Source organism: Mustela nigripes, chromosome 13 (assembly GCF_022355385.1).
Source record: "Mustela nigripes isolate SB6536 chromosome 13, MUSNIG.SB6536, whole genome shotgun sequence".
In the NCBI taxonomy this organism is placed as follows: domain Eukaryota; kingdom Metazoa; phylum Chordata; class Mammalia; order Carnivora; family Mustelidae; genus Mustela; species Mustela nigripes.
In genome coordinates, this window is record NC_081569.1 from 73,875,294 (window position 1) to 73,890,158 (window position 14,865).

General features: G+C 42.0%; 1 pseudogene; it reads left to right on the top strand.

Moving 5' to 3' along the window:
• The first annotated feature begins 13,768 nt into the window (after nt 1–13,768).
• On the top strand, nt 13,769–14,417 carry LOC131998758 (U1 small nuclear ribonucleoprotein C-like; annotated as a pseudogene).
• The last annotated feature ends 448 nt before the right edge of the window (nt 14,418–14,865 follow it).

Sequence of the window (14,865 nt, forward strand, 5' to 3'; positions counted from 1 at the left end):
TTGTATTTCTTTGGTGATGGTTGTGATCTCTCCTCTTTCATGCATGATTTTATTTGGGTCCTTTCTCTTTTCTTCTGGATAAGTCTGGCCAAGGGTTTATCAATCTTGTTAATTCTTTCAATGAACCAGCTCCCAGTTTCGTTGATTTGATATACTCTTCTTTTTGTTTCTATTTCACTGATTTCTGCTCTGGTCTTATTATGTTTCTTCTCTGGTGGGTTTAGGCTTTCTTTGCTGTTCTTTCTCCAGCTCCTTTAGGTGTAGGGTTAGATTGTGTGCTTGAAACCTTACTTGTTTCTTGAGAAAGACTTGTTTTGCTATATACTTTCTTCTCAGGACCGCCTTTGCTGTGTCCCAGAGATTTTGAACAGTTGTATTTTCATTTTTATTTGTTTCCATGAATTTTTAAAATTCATCTTTAATTTCCCAGTTGACCCATTCATTCTTTAGTAGGATGCTCTTTAGTCACCATGTATTTGAGTTCTTTCCAACTTTCCTCTTATGGTCTGAAAATATGCAGGGAATGATCCCAGTCTTTTGGTACTGGTTGAGACCTGATTTGTGACCCAGAATGTGATCTCTTCTGGAGAATGTTCCATGTGCACTAGAGAAGAATGTATATTCTGTTGCTTTGGGATGGCATGTTCTAAATATATCTGTGGATGTCCCTCTGGTCCAGTGTGTCATGTAAAGCTTTTATTTCCTTGTTGATAGTTTGTTTAGATGATCTGTCCATTTAAGTGAGTGGGGTGTTAAAGTCCTCTACTATTATTGTATTATTTTTGATGTGTTTCTTTGATTTTGTTATTAATTGGTTTATACAATTGGCTGCTCTCATGTTAGGGGTATAGATATTTAAATCTGTTAGATATTCTTGTTGGACAGACCCTTTAAGTCTGATATAGTGTCCTTCATCATCTCTTATTATGGCCTTTGGCTTAAAATCTAATTTATCTGATATAAGGATTGCCACCCCAGCTTCCTTTTGATGTCCCTTAGCATGGTAAATTGTTTTCCATCCCTCACTTTAGATCTGGAGGTGTCTTTGGGTCTGAAATGTGTTTCTTGTAGAAAGCATATTGATGGGTCTTATTTTTTTTATCCATTCAGATACCCTGTGTCTTTTGATTGGGACATTTAGCCCATTTACATTCAGGGTAACTATTGAGAGATATGAATTTAGTGCCATTGTATTGCCTGTAAAGTGCCTGTTACTATATATTGTCTCTGTTCCTTTCTGGTCTGTTCCTTTTAGGCTCTTTCTTTGCTTAAAGGACCCTTTCAATACTTCCTGTAGGGCTGGTTAAATGTTTGCAAATTCTTTTACTTTTTGTTTGTCTTGGCAGCTTTTAACTCTTCTTCTATTTTCAATGACAGTGTATTTGGATATAGTATTCTTGGCTGCATATTTTTCTTGTTTAGTGCTCTGAATATATCATGCCAGTCCTTTTTGGCCTGCCAGGTCTCTGTGGATATGTCTGCTGCCAGTCTAATATTTCTACCATTGTATGTTACAAGGCCACTTGTCCTGAGCTGCTTTCAGGATTTCTTCTTTGTCACTGAGACTTGTATGTTTTTCTATTAGATGACGGGGTGTGGACATATTTTTATTGATTTTGAGGGGGTTCTCTGTGCCTCTTGGATTTTGATGCTTATTTCCTTTGGCAAATTAGGGAAATTTGCTCCAATATATCTTCTACCTCTCTCTCTCTATCTCTTCTTCTTCTGGGGTCCTAATTATTCTAACATTGTTTCATCTTATGGTATCACTTATCTCTCAGATTCTCCCCTTTGGTCCAATAGTTATTTGTTTCTTTTGTGCAGCTTTATTCTCTATCGTTTGGTCTTCTATATCACTGATTCTCTCTTCTGCATCATTTATCCTAGCAGTAAGAGCCTCCATTTTTTTATTGCACCTCATTAATAGCTTTTTAAAAATTTCAAATTGATTAGATTTTAGTTCTCTTATTTCTCCAGAAAGGGATTTTTTAGTGTCTTCCATGCTTTTTTTCAAGCCCAGCTAGCACCTTGATAATCATCATTCTGAACTCTAGTTCTGACATATTACTAATATCTGTATTCATTAAATCCCTAGCCATTTGTACTGACTTTGTTCTTTTTTGGGGGCGAGTTTCTCTGACTTGTCATTTTATCCAGATAAGAATAGATGAATGAGAGAACAAAAGACTGAAAGGGTAACAATGACCCCAGAAAAATATACCTTAACCATATCAGAGGAGACCCAAAACCAGGGGGAGAAGAAAGGAGGAAAAAAGAAAAAAAATTATTAGACTGGTGAATAGAACAGAGCCACACACTTGATTTTGGGTGTATTTTGGTTTGTTAGAAGAAACTACCTCCCAAAATTTTAAAGAAGGAAAAACTAATATATATACAAAAATAAGGGTAAACATGATGAAGGGATGGAATATGACTGTAAGGATGAAAATTGTCTGGTGTTGGGTATTATGGAGGGCACATATTGCATGAGCACTGGATGTGGTGCATAAACAATTAATTCTGGAACACTGAAAAGAAAAAAACCCTGAAAATCTGAATAAACTCCATAGATTTTTTTAAAATAAAAAAAAATAAAAAGATTCTAAAGAAGGAATTGATAAGCAGTTGGTTGAAAAAAAAATAAAAGGAAAAAATGTGATCAGGCTGGAGACTAGAACAAAGCCATGAGGTAGATTTAGGGTATATTCTGATCTGTTAGAAGAAATTGTATCACAGAATTTTAAAGAAAAAAACCCGATAAGTATACAAAAAATAATGTTAAATACAATGAAGGGATAGGATATGACTATAACAATGAAAATTTAAAAAAGATTTAAAAAGTATTAATAAGAAAATTGCAAAAAAATACATTAAAACGTTAAAATAAAAATATTAAAAACGTTAAAAATACATTAAAATGTAAAAAAAGTTAAAATAGAAAAGAGAAAAATTAAAAAAAATAGAATAAAAAAATAAAATTAAGAAAATTTAAATTTGAGGGGCACCTGGGTGGCTCAGAGGTTAAAGCCCCTGCCTTCGGCTCAGGTCATGATCCCAGGGTCTTGGGATCGAGCCCCACGAAGGGCTCTCTGCTCGGCAGGGAGCCTGCTTCCTCCTCTCTCTCTACCTGCCTCTCTGCCTACTGTGCTCTCTGTCTGTCAAATAAATAAATAAAATATTAAAAAAAAAAAAGAAAATTTAACTTTGAAAGACTAAAGGATCATAGAAAAAAAAAAAGCCATGAATTCTATGTGTTGGTTTCCCTAGCTGTGGAGTTCCACATTTCTCATTGATCAGTGAACTTGGTCTTGGCTGGATGTTCTTGCTGATCTTCTGGGGGAGGGGTTTGTTGTGGTGACTATCAAATGTCTTTGCCCAAGGCAGAATTGCACCGCCCTTGCCAGGGGCCAGACTAAGTAATCTGTGTGGTTTTGGTCTGGGAAGCTTTTGCTCCCAGAATGCTTTCCGTAGAGCTCTGGAGGACGGGAATGAAATGGTGGCCTCCCAATCTCCAGCCTTGTAGGAGTTGAGAGCTCAGGCCCTGCTGCTCAGTGTGCCCTCAGAGAAAAGTCGTCAATCCCTCCTGCCTCCTTGGTTTCTGGCAGTGCTCCAAGCTCACCTAGCCTGTGAATGAGCATTTCTATCTCTGGCGCATGGCCCTGTTTGGAGTCTCCAGACGCAGCAGATTCCTGCCTCATGCTCCAGAGATGCTTCTCCCAGAGGAGGAAGGTGAGTCTCCCTGGTCTGCCACTTGTGGGGGGTCCTTGATCCAAGAGTAGTGGTCTGTACCACAGATCACAGTTTAAGTTAATCTTGAGCTGAGAGCCTACTGCTCGGCTCTGTCTCTGCAGCTGGCTTCCCCACTCTGATACCTGGCAGCTCTACTACCCTCAGACACCCTTGGTTTTTCTGTGACCCCGAGGGTCCTGAGACCACACTGTCCCTGCAAGGGTTCCACCCCCTGCTTAACCTCTGGAGAAACGTCCCTCAGGGAGTACACTTCCCTGGATTTTGTGCTCTGCTGCTCTCTCACTTGCCGGGACCCAGCCCCTCTCCCTGTGGTCTATTTTCCCGAATGTCTCCTCTGGATTCTCTCCTCTGCGTGTCCTATCTTCCAGAAAGTGGTCGATTTTCTGTTCCTAGAATTGCCACTCTTCTTCTCTTTTGACTCCTGTTGAGTTTGTAGCTGTTCAGAATGGTTTAATAACTATCTAGCTGAGCTCCTGGGACTGAGGATATTTAGGTCTCCATTCTTCCACCATTCCTCCATTCTTGCTCCTCTCCACCCAGTATTTTTAAGTTTAGCCATTCTAATAGGTGTGTGGTAGTGTTTCATTGTGTTTTTAATTTGCATTTTCCTAATGGCTAATAAAAGTGAATTTTTCATGTGTTCATATTCCACCATAAATCCTTTCGGGTGAAGTGTGCTCATGCCTTTTGCCTATATTTTAACTGGGTTTTTGTTTTCCTCCTCGTGAGTTTTGTCAGTACTTTATACATTCTGGATACAAATCATTTTTCAGGCTTGTGATTTCCAAATATTTTCTTTCAGTCTGTAGCTTGTCCTTTCATTCCCTTAACGATAGATACCTTCTGTAGGGCAAAGGTTTTTACATTTTGATGAGTCAAAAAGACATTGATATTCTTTTATGGATTGTGCTTTTGGTGTCATGACTAAGAATTTTTTGCTTACCTCCAGATCATGAAGATTTTCTCAAAATTTCATAACTTTATTTAGTTTTATGATCCATTTTCAGTTAATTTTTGTAGAAGATATGGTATTTAGATCGAGACAGTTTTTCTCCCCCCCCATATGGTGTCAGGAGAATTAAATGAGGTAAAGCAGGTAAAACAGTACTATGTGGACCCCTGATAGAAGTTAGTTTTTGCTCTTGAATTTTGTATGGCCTTGGGGTAAATGACCTCTTCATCGATATGGTGCTGACTCAGAGATTGCAGACCTCCAAAGGCAGAGGTACAGCTCGCCTTACATTTCTTTTGGATCTTCTGGGTGAATTACAAGTCCATAGAATGATGGACAACTTCACTCATTGCCCCCTTTTTATATGTGTATTTCTTTGGGATCTAAAATTTCCTCCATCTGTAACTGTGGCTCTCACTCACAAGGGAAATGTCCTTGGGGCACCTGGGGGGCTCAGTTAAGCATGAGACTTTGGCTCAGGTCATGATCCCAGGGTCCTGGGATTATGTCATGTATTGGACTCCCCACTCAGCGCGGAGTCTGCTTGTCCCTCTGCCCCTTGCCCTACTCGTGCTCTCTTCCTTTCTGTCAAATAAATAAATAAAATCTTAAAAAAAAAAAAAGAAATGTCCTTTATGACAGTGACTTTGGGTAAAAATTCATCTAGAGGCCAAGAGGAGGCCAGCCATGAGCCATGACCACTTTCAAATGTGGTAGCCAGAGGAAAATATTTGCCCCTTTGACCCCAGTGTGAGGTCTTCCCGAGAGCCTGGGAATTGTCTCTCCTGCACCCACAGTTCCTCAGCGCAGACCAGCTCCCTGGAAGAGAGGAGTCTGACATGCACATGCTGAAAGCGGCATGTTTATTGATGTTTTCTGGGGCTCAATCAGCAGGGGCTTTGTGTGCTGCTGAGAGCCTCCCTGGGGCTCAGGCTGTGGCCAGCTCTGTGGAGCATGGGTCAACCCAGGGAGGCCTCTGGCTTTGGGATTCTCCCACAGGCTGGCCAGGCTTCCATGACTATATGTTCTTTAAGATATTATTAAGTCCAGGGGACATATGGGGAGATTCAAGTGAAGAGATTTGGAGGCTTTGCATTCATATATCCATAAGACACAATACCGTAGGCCACCCCTGCACACACCAGGGGCCCCCCAGAACCCTCCTGTGGGTTAGAGAAAGCAGATTGTGAGCAGAGAATATCCTTATCTCTCTACTGTCACCTTATCCTGCTTCTATAAGTACCCCAGCCAGCTCCAAGATACCCCTGAGTCAGATCAGGAATCTTGGCTCCTCATGGAGTCCTAAATTAGGAGATTAATGTCTTATTCTTCTCTGGCATGGAACCACAACTCTAGATCCTGTCCCTTCTATTTCTTCCTTTCTGTCCTGGAGCCCTGTTCAGCCAACTAGAAGGGAGGGTTAGAGACAGGGAGTGAATATGTGAGGATGGAGCCCAAAGGGAGGATTCCAGTTCTGATGTTGCTAGAAACCTGCAGACTCAGACACCAGTCACTGTACTAGGGGACTTTCCGACCCACTCCCTCCCAGGAGGATGCTGTCTCCCAGGGACTGCTTTGTGAGGAGTAAGTGTTGGTGTGCAGTCACCTCGTATGCTGATTTTGTTTTCCTTGGATCGCCTACACAGATTTGTAAGTTACTGTTGTAAAACAGATAGCTCCTGCAGGTGCTGGTGTCCATGAGTCTCAGCTGCACTCCCTCAGCGTGTCTGATGCCGGCTCCCTCACTCCGGTTCTTCCACCGTACATACTGTCCCAGGTGGAATAAAGGTAGACCGGGTGGGCAGGTAGATTGGCTTCATGGCGTGGGTCCACCTGGTTCTTGTTTTTAGCTGTGAGAGAGGGAGGAAGAGTAGATGGATCTTTGGTCCCAGAGAAATTGGGGGCTGTTGCTGTGGCAGGGGCTCCCCGGGCAGGGTCAAGAGTTGCTCCCCAATGGGGTGGTGGTGATGTGGAGTGGGAGGGTGGGCCCCAAGGAAATGGTTTAGAAAAGAGAATGAGAAATGCACAGGTCAGGAGAAAGTTTCGAGAAGAGGGGATAGAGATGAGCTAGAAATCTAATGGCGCCTTCATTAACATGATGTCATTGAATCTGGTGATTGAGCTGTATTTTGGGTGGCTGATTTGTTTTGAGACTTCTATCTTCTTTTTTTTTTTTTTTAAAGATTTTATTTATTTATTTGACAGAGAGAAATTACAAGTACACTGAGAGGCAGGCAGAGAGAGAGAGAGAGAGAGAAGGAAGCAGGCTCCCTGCTGAGCAGAGAGCCCGACGCGGGACTCGATCCCAGGACCCTGAGATCATGACCTGAGCCGAAGGCAGCGGCTCAACCAACTGAGCCACCCAGGCGCCCCGAGACTTCTATCTTCTGCCATGTGTATTTTTCCCTTTTCATGTTATGAGCTCCCAGGATGACCCTAATTTTCCTGTTGGGAAGAAGGAGAGAAGCAAGAGAATGTGCTGGTCTCCTAAAAAGGGTCTATCCTGAGCAACTTCTTCCCCAGGGCAGGGCAACCTGAGGAACTCAGGTCTTATTTGGAACAGAAGCTCCCCCTCTGGGATCTTAGCCAGTTCAGGAAGGGCCAGGCCATGGCAGCTACAGGGGACGAAGAGAGCTCATCTGGCCGCAGGACAAGAGGGCCAGTGTTGGCCTGCTGTGGCCTGGCTGCTCTGAATGATGTGGTGGCCTCTGGAGGTGTATGTAAGAGTCTGGTTTTTTGTTTATTTATTTGTCTGTCCATTTTTTTTTCCTTTTTAGATTTCACACATAGGTGAAATCATACATTTGTCTATATCTGCATTACTTATTTCACTTAGCATAACACTCTCTAGATTCATCAGTGTTGTTGTAAATGTCAAGATGTTATTCTTTTCTCTTTTTTAAAAAGATTTTATTTACTTATTTGACAGACTGAGATCACAAGTGGGCAGAGAGGCAGGTAGAGAGAGAAGGGGGAAGCAGGTGACCCACTGAGCAGAGAGCTGGATGCGGGGCTCGATCCTAGGACCTGAACTGAAGGCAGAGGCTTTAACCCACTGAGCCATCCAGACATCCTGATGTCATTCTTTTTAAATGGATGTGTAATATTTTGTTGCCCATGCACATGTGTGAGTGTGTGTGTGTGTGTATGGTATCTTCTTTATCCATTCATCTATCAGTGGACACCTGAGTTGCTTCCATATCAGCTATGGTAAATAATGCTGCAGTAAACATAGGGGCACTTACATCTTTTTGAATTAGTATTTTCATTTTCTTTGGGTAAATATCCAGCGGTGGAATTACTGGATAATATGGTATTTCTGTTTTTAATTTTATGAGGAAACTCTATATGTTTCTCCACAGTGGTTTACATTCCCACCACCATATATGAGGGTTCTTTTTTCTCCATATCCTTGCCAACAGAGGAGGGGTTGGTTTAGGTGACATAGGAATCTAGAACAGGGATCAGCAAACTTTTTCTGTAAATAGCCACATAGTGAGTGTTATTGGCTTTGTGAGTCATACTGTCTTGTGGTAACTTATTCAACTCTGTTGTAGTACAAAAGCTATAGAGAAGATGTAAGCAAATAGGTGTGACTGTGTTCCAATAAAACTTTATTTTAAAAACAGGTGGTGGGCCAGTATGGCTTGAGGGCCATAGTTTGCCAACCGCTGATCTAGAAGATTTGCCCTTTCTTTAATCCTAATAATCAGTAGAAGAACAGAATGTGGCAGTGAGAGATAGAAGGAAAAATGGGGAATTTACTGACTACCCACAATATGTTTGGTGCCAATAAAACTTTGCATATGTATCATCTCATTTGTAATAGTCCTTCTGGGTAAGTATTATTATACACAATTACAGAGCACTCAAGCGAAGCTCAGGATGTCACATAGCAACAAGATCTGAAATTTAATATATCAGATTCTGAAACTTATGCTTTTTCTATTCCAGTAATCTGACTAACAAGGGATGTGGGATGAAGGGTTAGTCCAATAAACAGAAAAGGTGAACAATCGGTGTTCTTTAGAGGATGTTGGGGTTTTCCATTAGTGCACTGAGAGTCACACGTTGTTTGATAATCAAGTGATATCTGCACTTCTCATTACTTGAGATAGTACTCAGGGCTCTCCTTTGTTCATGTGCGTTAAGAAAGGAAAAAGTTTTTTTTTTTTTTTTTAAAGATTTTATTTCATTTATTTAAGAGTGAGGGAGCACACGAGCAGTGGGAGGGGCAGAGTAGTAGAGGGAGAAGCAGGCTCCTTCCTGAGGGTGCTGGGATCATGACCTGAGCTGAAGGCAGACACTTAAGTCACCCTGGTGCCCCAGGAAAAAGTTGTTCTTGATTAAACTATAACATGCCATTGATTACAAAACTCATTCCTATTATAAAGGGGTTAAAATGTAAAATGTTGTGCATCTTGGAATCAATGAAATATGATAAATTACAAGTAACTCATTCACCCCTTTCAACCCTGAGATATATTATTGTTTTCATTTTACAGCCAAGGAAACTGAGTCTCACAGAATTTGAGTCACTTGACAAGTCAATAAATATGAGAATTAGGTGTTGAGCACATATCTGTTTGACTTCAGTCACATGGTATTTCCCTATATCACTCTGCTTTCCTAGTCTGTAAAAACAAAACAACAACAAGAAGAAGGATCTGGAGAGAATTTCTCCACCAATTCCCACAAAAATTTTATAGATGCAGCCCTTATAAGAAATTCCTTATTTTACACTACTCATAGTGGTTCTGCTCTCCTTGATTGAACTCTACATAATAGAGATATTGGCACTGGAAGTGAGTTCAGAAGAACCTGCACTTAGGTTCTGTAACTTGGCTTGGGTTATCTATTACAGGTTCTCTAATCTGAATACACACACACACACACACACACACACACGTATTTTAAAGATTTTATTTATTTATTTGAGAGAGAGACAGTGAGAGAGAGCATGAGAGGGGAGAAGGTCAGAGGGAGCAGACTCCCCATGGAGCAGGGAGCCTGATGTGGGACTCGATCCCAGGACCCCAAGCCAAAGGCAGTCGCCCGACCAACCGAGCCACCCAGGCACCCATAATCTAAATATATTTAAAGGCATGGCTTACCCTGTTGTAAGTGGTAAAGTATGTTAGTTGTAAGTTGTAAGTAACCATTATGGCATACAGAAAAAACCTATTAAATTATCATTTGTAGATATCTGTAATCAAAAGCAGACTTTAGGTGATTAAGAATTTGGTGACATAGAACATATTAGTGGAAATAAGGAGTATTATGCGGTTGATGGTTGCTTCTAGGTGCACTAAAGAACCTGAGAAAAATAAATGATGAGCTTTGGGCTTTAACTTCCAGCTTATGGTCTAAGTAAGGGTCCAGAAATCTTCTCTGCCATAAAAGAAACCCTTCTCTCATGTAACCTCCTGTGTAAGGTTCCAAAAAATCAAACCAATGTCTTATCCTGTGGGTGGTTTGAACATACCTTGACTCACCAAACTGGCAGGGTCTCTAAAATGAAGCTAAAGATTTTTTATTTTATTTTTATTTTTTAATTTAATTTACAGAGATGACAAGTAGGCAGATAGGCAGGTGGAAAGAGAGGGGCAAGCAGGCTTCCTGCTGAGCAGAGAGCCAGATTCGGGGCTTGATCCTAGGACCCTGCAATCATGACGTGAGCCAAAGGCAGAGGCTTTAACCCACTGAGCCAGCCAGGCACCTCCCCACCCCTCAGATGAAGTAAAAGCAGTAACTGAGACTCTGAAAATTGGAATGGGAATATATGTAGGCATATTCTGATGAAACTGGGATCTTGAACTCCTAAACTCCTCCAATCCCTCCTTTGTCTATAACAGCAACCCATCTTTTCTGGTATGAGGAGGTTAGTCTTCCCTTGCTTGAAGAATCTGTAATGAGATTCCCTGAGGTAGTTACTTTGCAGCAGACTGCTGGCTGTCCCCTCACTTTTATTGCTTCTGGATTTATTTTTTTAAAAAGATTTTATTTATTTATTTGACGGAGAGAGATCACAAGTAGGCAGAGAGGCAGGCAGAGAGAGAAAGAGGGAAGCAGGCTCCCCGCTGAGCAGAGAGCCCGATGTGGGACTGAATCCCAGGACCCTGAGATCATGACCTGAGCCAAAGGCAGCGGCTTAACCCACTGAGCCACCCAGGTGCCCCTGCTTCTGGATTTATAACCAGATTCAACTCTAAGTAGATACCAGATATGTGACCCATAAGGAATTGCAATATACACCAAAACAAGATTTTTGCTAATTTATACCAAGAGAAACATGAATGAAATAGGTCTTAAAGGCATTGGTGCAGGTGTTGGGCCAGGCTGACTTTGTTGATGGGATGCACTAAAAACAGATGCCAATATTGACATATTAGATCAAGCATTTCCATGTGGCTCTAACTATTTGGCTAGTTGGTTGGATTGAAATATGGATCCAAAGGTGGCCTATACTAAGTGAAGTTGAGATGCCAGACTTCTTTGATATAGAGAAAGGTATTCTAAGCTTTGGGGAAATCAGAAGATAGAGAAAATTTATTATTGTGAGACTGGTTTACTTACCCCCCTTAAGTGTGTCCTAGGAGAGCATGGAGAACATTCTTTCCACCAAAGCTGTGAAAGATAGATTAGAGAGGGGGAGCACTGGCATTTTTGGGGAGTGCTACAGTGGCTATTTTCTATGGTGTGGAGTGACCATGGGAACTCCTGCTACTGGATCTGGATCTGAGTTCCAAGGTGGTGATGGCATCTCAGGGTGGGAGAAGCCAGGCTACCAGAGGTGCAGTGGGCTTGGTTACTCTAATGAGTATCACAGTTGAGGCAGATGTCAAATAGAGATCCGTGACCTTGGCTAGTTGATAATGGGGTCCCTGAACTGAAATAGACAGATTACAAAGATCTAAGTTGATTTGTATAAGTAGAAACATTCTGGGTCTGGTGAACAGAGGTCTTAAATATCACAAGGCACATCAACTATTTCCTAGCCTTGAGCCAACTCACTGACCCAGAGCTCCTTGAATGAAAAGGGTGAAGTGCCTTTGAGGAAGGCCCTTGCTATGTAGCCAAAAATTTGTGCTATACAGCTTCCTCTTTGCCTCCTTCAAAGGTACCCATGGCCATTTACTGAGTGACTATGAATTAGAGAAAAAAAAATCTGGGACATAATAATGCCTTAGTTTGTTTTTTTATTATGAGGTCCTGGCTCTAAACTGATATGAACTCCCAAAGACCCAAAATGCCCTCGTGACTCACCAGTCAAGAGGAGGGGCTTATGGACTGATCCACAAAGTTTTGGCAAGCATCCATATCACTGATGGCCCAGTGGTTCCCAAATCAACCTTTGGCCATTTCCCAAAATCCAGAATGCGGAGGTAGAATGGATATCCTAAAAAGCAGCAGAATCTCCATAATGGTTGCCTGACTCATGGTGTGAGGGCTGTTATAGTAGAGAAGACCAAGTGGAGCCACCAGAACTGCCTCTACCTAAAAAGTAGTAAATAAGAGCAATGTGATATTTATAGAGACATTCAGGTATTAGTGTAGTCACCAAATTACAGAAGGATGCAGGAGTGATGATTCCTACCACATCTCCATTCAGATCACATGTTTGGTCCATTTAGTCTTTAGTTATAGGACTTCCGGGCTCTCTGTCTTATGCCTGAAGAACTCTTGATTTTGTTTGTTTGTTTGTTTGTTTTAATTGTGCTGGTGCTTGAAGGTGTTAGAGGGCAAAGTGGTCAGGGAGGTAAAAGTTGAGGGGGAGGTGGATTCTAAGGTCTCAGGTGGAGAACTCCCTCTAGGGTGAGAGATGGCAGGAGAGCCTCTTGTTTTACTTTCTCACTTCTGTTGTAGGCTCACTGCAGACCTGAGAACAGTTGGCTTTGTGTTTCTTTCTGCTCTGTCTCATCTCCTTTCCATACCCTCTAAATTTATCCAGTAGTCATGCTTGGCAGTCCTTGAGGCTTCCCCTTCCCAAGGATTTAGGTAGTCCCTTAAATCTGGGATGCTTCTTTCATAAACCTTGCGATGCTGCCAGTCTATCAGCAATCAGCACTGGCCAGGCTGGCAAGAGATAGTGCTCTGTATCTTAGAATCAGATCTATCAGCTGTGATCTTTTCTTATCTGGTGGGCTGTTGGAGGAGGCCTATTTGTACCAACTGTCCTTTTCACGTGCCTACTTGAAGATTGTTTGATTTGTGGTTGTTGCCAAGAATGGGGTAGGGCAACTGCTCTGAGCCAGCACAGCAACCAGGGACAGAGGCATAGCCTCAAGGTATCTTCTATGCTTTCCCATCCGTGGGTTCGATTAACTGAAGGGGTGCTACTCAGGACTCTTGATTTAGCCTTTCAGGGTGTTTTTCCATGCAATCATTCTTCTTTTCAGTTGCTCCTTCTTGCATTTCCTTATCTCTTTACAGAACCATCCAGGAATAGCTCCCTTAGGTGCCCTCTGTGATTGATATAATTTTGAACATTTGGCTGGTATATTGATACTGCCATGGTGAATGGACCTAAGCACCAACATCTCCCGTGAAGGACTGAGTTTTTGGTGCCCACTCAGCCAGGACTGTCATAAGGATAAGAAAGGAGTGCATTTTCTAGGGTAAATGTCTCTCATTTAAATGCAAGATCACACTGTGAAGACCATATTTCTGCGGATTTTTGAAGTTGCTCAAATCCTTCCTGAATTGGGCAGATGTTGTGAAGGAGTACAAACTTGCCACTACAAGATGAGTAAGTTCTAGAGATCTAATGCATAGCACAGTGACTACAGTTAATAACATTGTATTATATACTTCAAAATTGCTAAGACACTAAATCTTAAATGTTCTTACCATAAAAAATGATAATTATGTGATGTGATAGAGATTTTATCCAAAGCTATAATGCTAATTGTATTCAGTATGTAAATATATCAAAACAATACCTTATACACTTTAAAGTCACACAATGTTACATGTAAATTATATCTCAGCAAAAAAACCCCTCACAAAACCCCATAAAGTACACAGATCTTAAATATACCCCTAATAAACAGCCGGCAGAGCAAAATGCTTAAATTTTATTGTGACTACTGTGACCATACTTCACCCTTGAGTCTTCATCTGTGGGATGGACACACTGCAGTGGCAGGAAACACAAAGAGAATATGAAAGATATTTATCATGAATGGTTGGAAAAGGGGCACCTGGGTGGCTCAGTGGGTTAAGTCTCTGCCTTCAGCTCAGGTCATGATCTCAGGGTCCTAGGATCGAGCCCTGCATCAGGCTGTCTGCTCAGCAGGGAGCCTGCTTCCCCCCATCCCCGGCCTACTTGTGATCTCTATCAAATAAATAAATAAAATCTTAAAAAAAAAAAAAAAGAAATGGTTGGAAAAACAGGCTCAGAGCCTGGTCGACAGAACAACCGCTCCACTTTGACAAGGAGAGATACCTCCTACTCCATTCTTTGCTCCTCCTCCTGCAGGGGCAATGATCCCACCTCTTCCTGGTCTCCCAGGTCGTCCTTGCCCTGGTATGATTGCCAGCACCCCATATGTCGGGGGCTTTCCTCCTCCTGGGACGATGCCAGCGGGAGCTGTTCCTGGAATGAGGGTGCCTGTGGAAGGCCACAGTGCTGTCTGGGTCCCCAGTGGGGACGTCTCCCGCCTGCCCCATGATGGTGCCCACTCAGCCAGGAATGACTCCACCAGACAAATAAGGAGAGAGGGGAGCCTCTTTATATCCATTTTATCTCACTTTTAAAGATTCTATTTGTTTATTTGAGAGAGAGAGAGTGTGAGTGCAAGCACGGGGGGCAATCGGGGGGAGCAAAGGAAGGTTGAAGCAGACTCTGTACTGAGCGCTGAGGCCGAGGCAGGGCTCTGTCCCATGATTATAACCTGATCATGACATGAGCCAAAATCAAGAGTCACTTGCTCAGCTCTCTGAGCCACCCGGGTGCCACTCCTTACGTCCATTTTATATTACTTGTAGTACTTCCCCAGGGGATCATGGGGCTGTGATGTGACTCTGGGTGTTTTCTAATAGCAGGACAAGGAGGATTTGCTTCCCCTTCCTATCAAGAATAGTTTTGGCGGGGATGTAGTGGGATGAAAAAAAAATCAATTTTTATTTGTATTGTGAAATGTGAAAATAAAATGTCAATT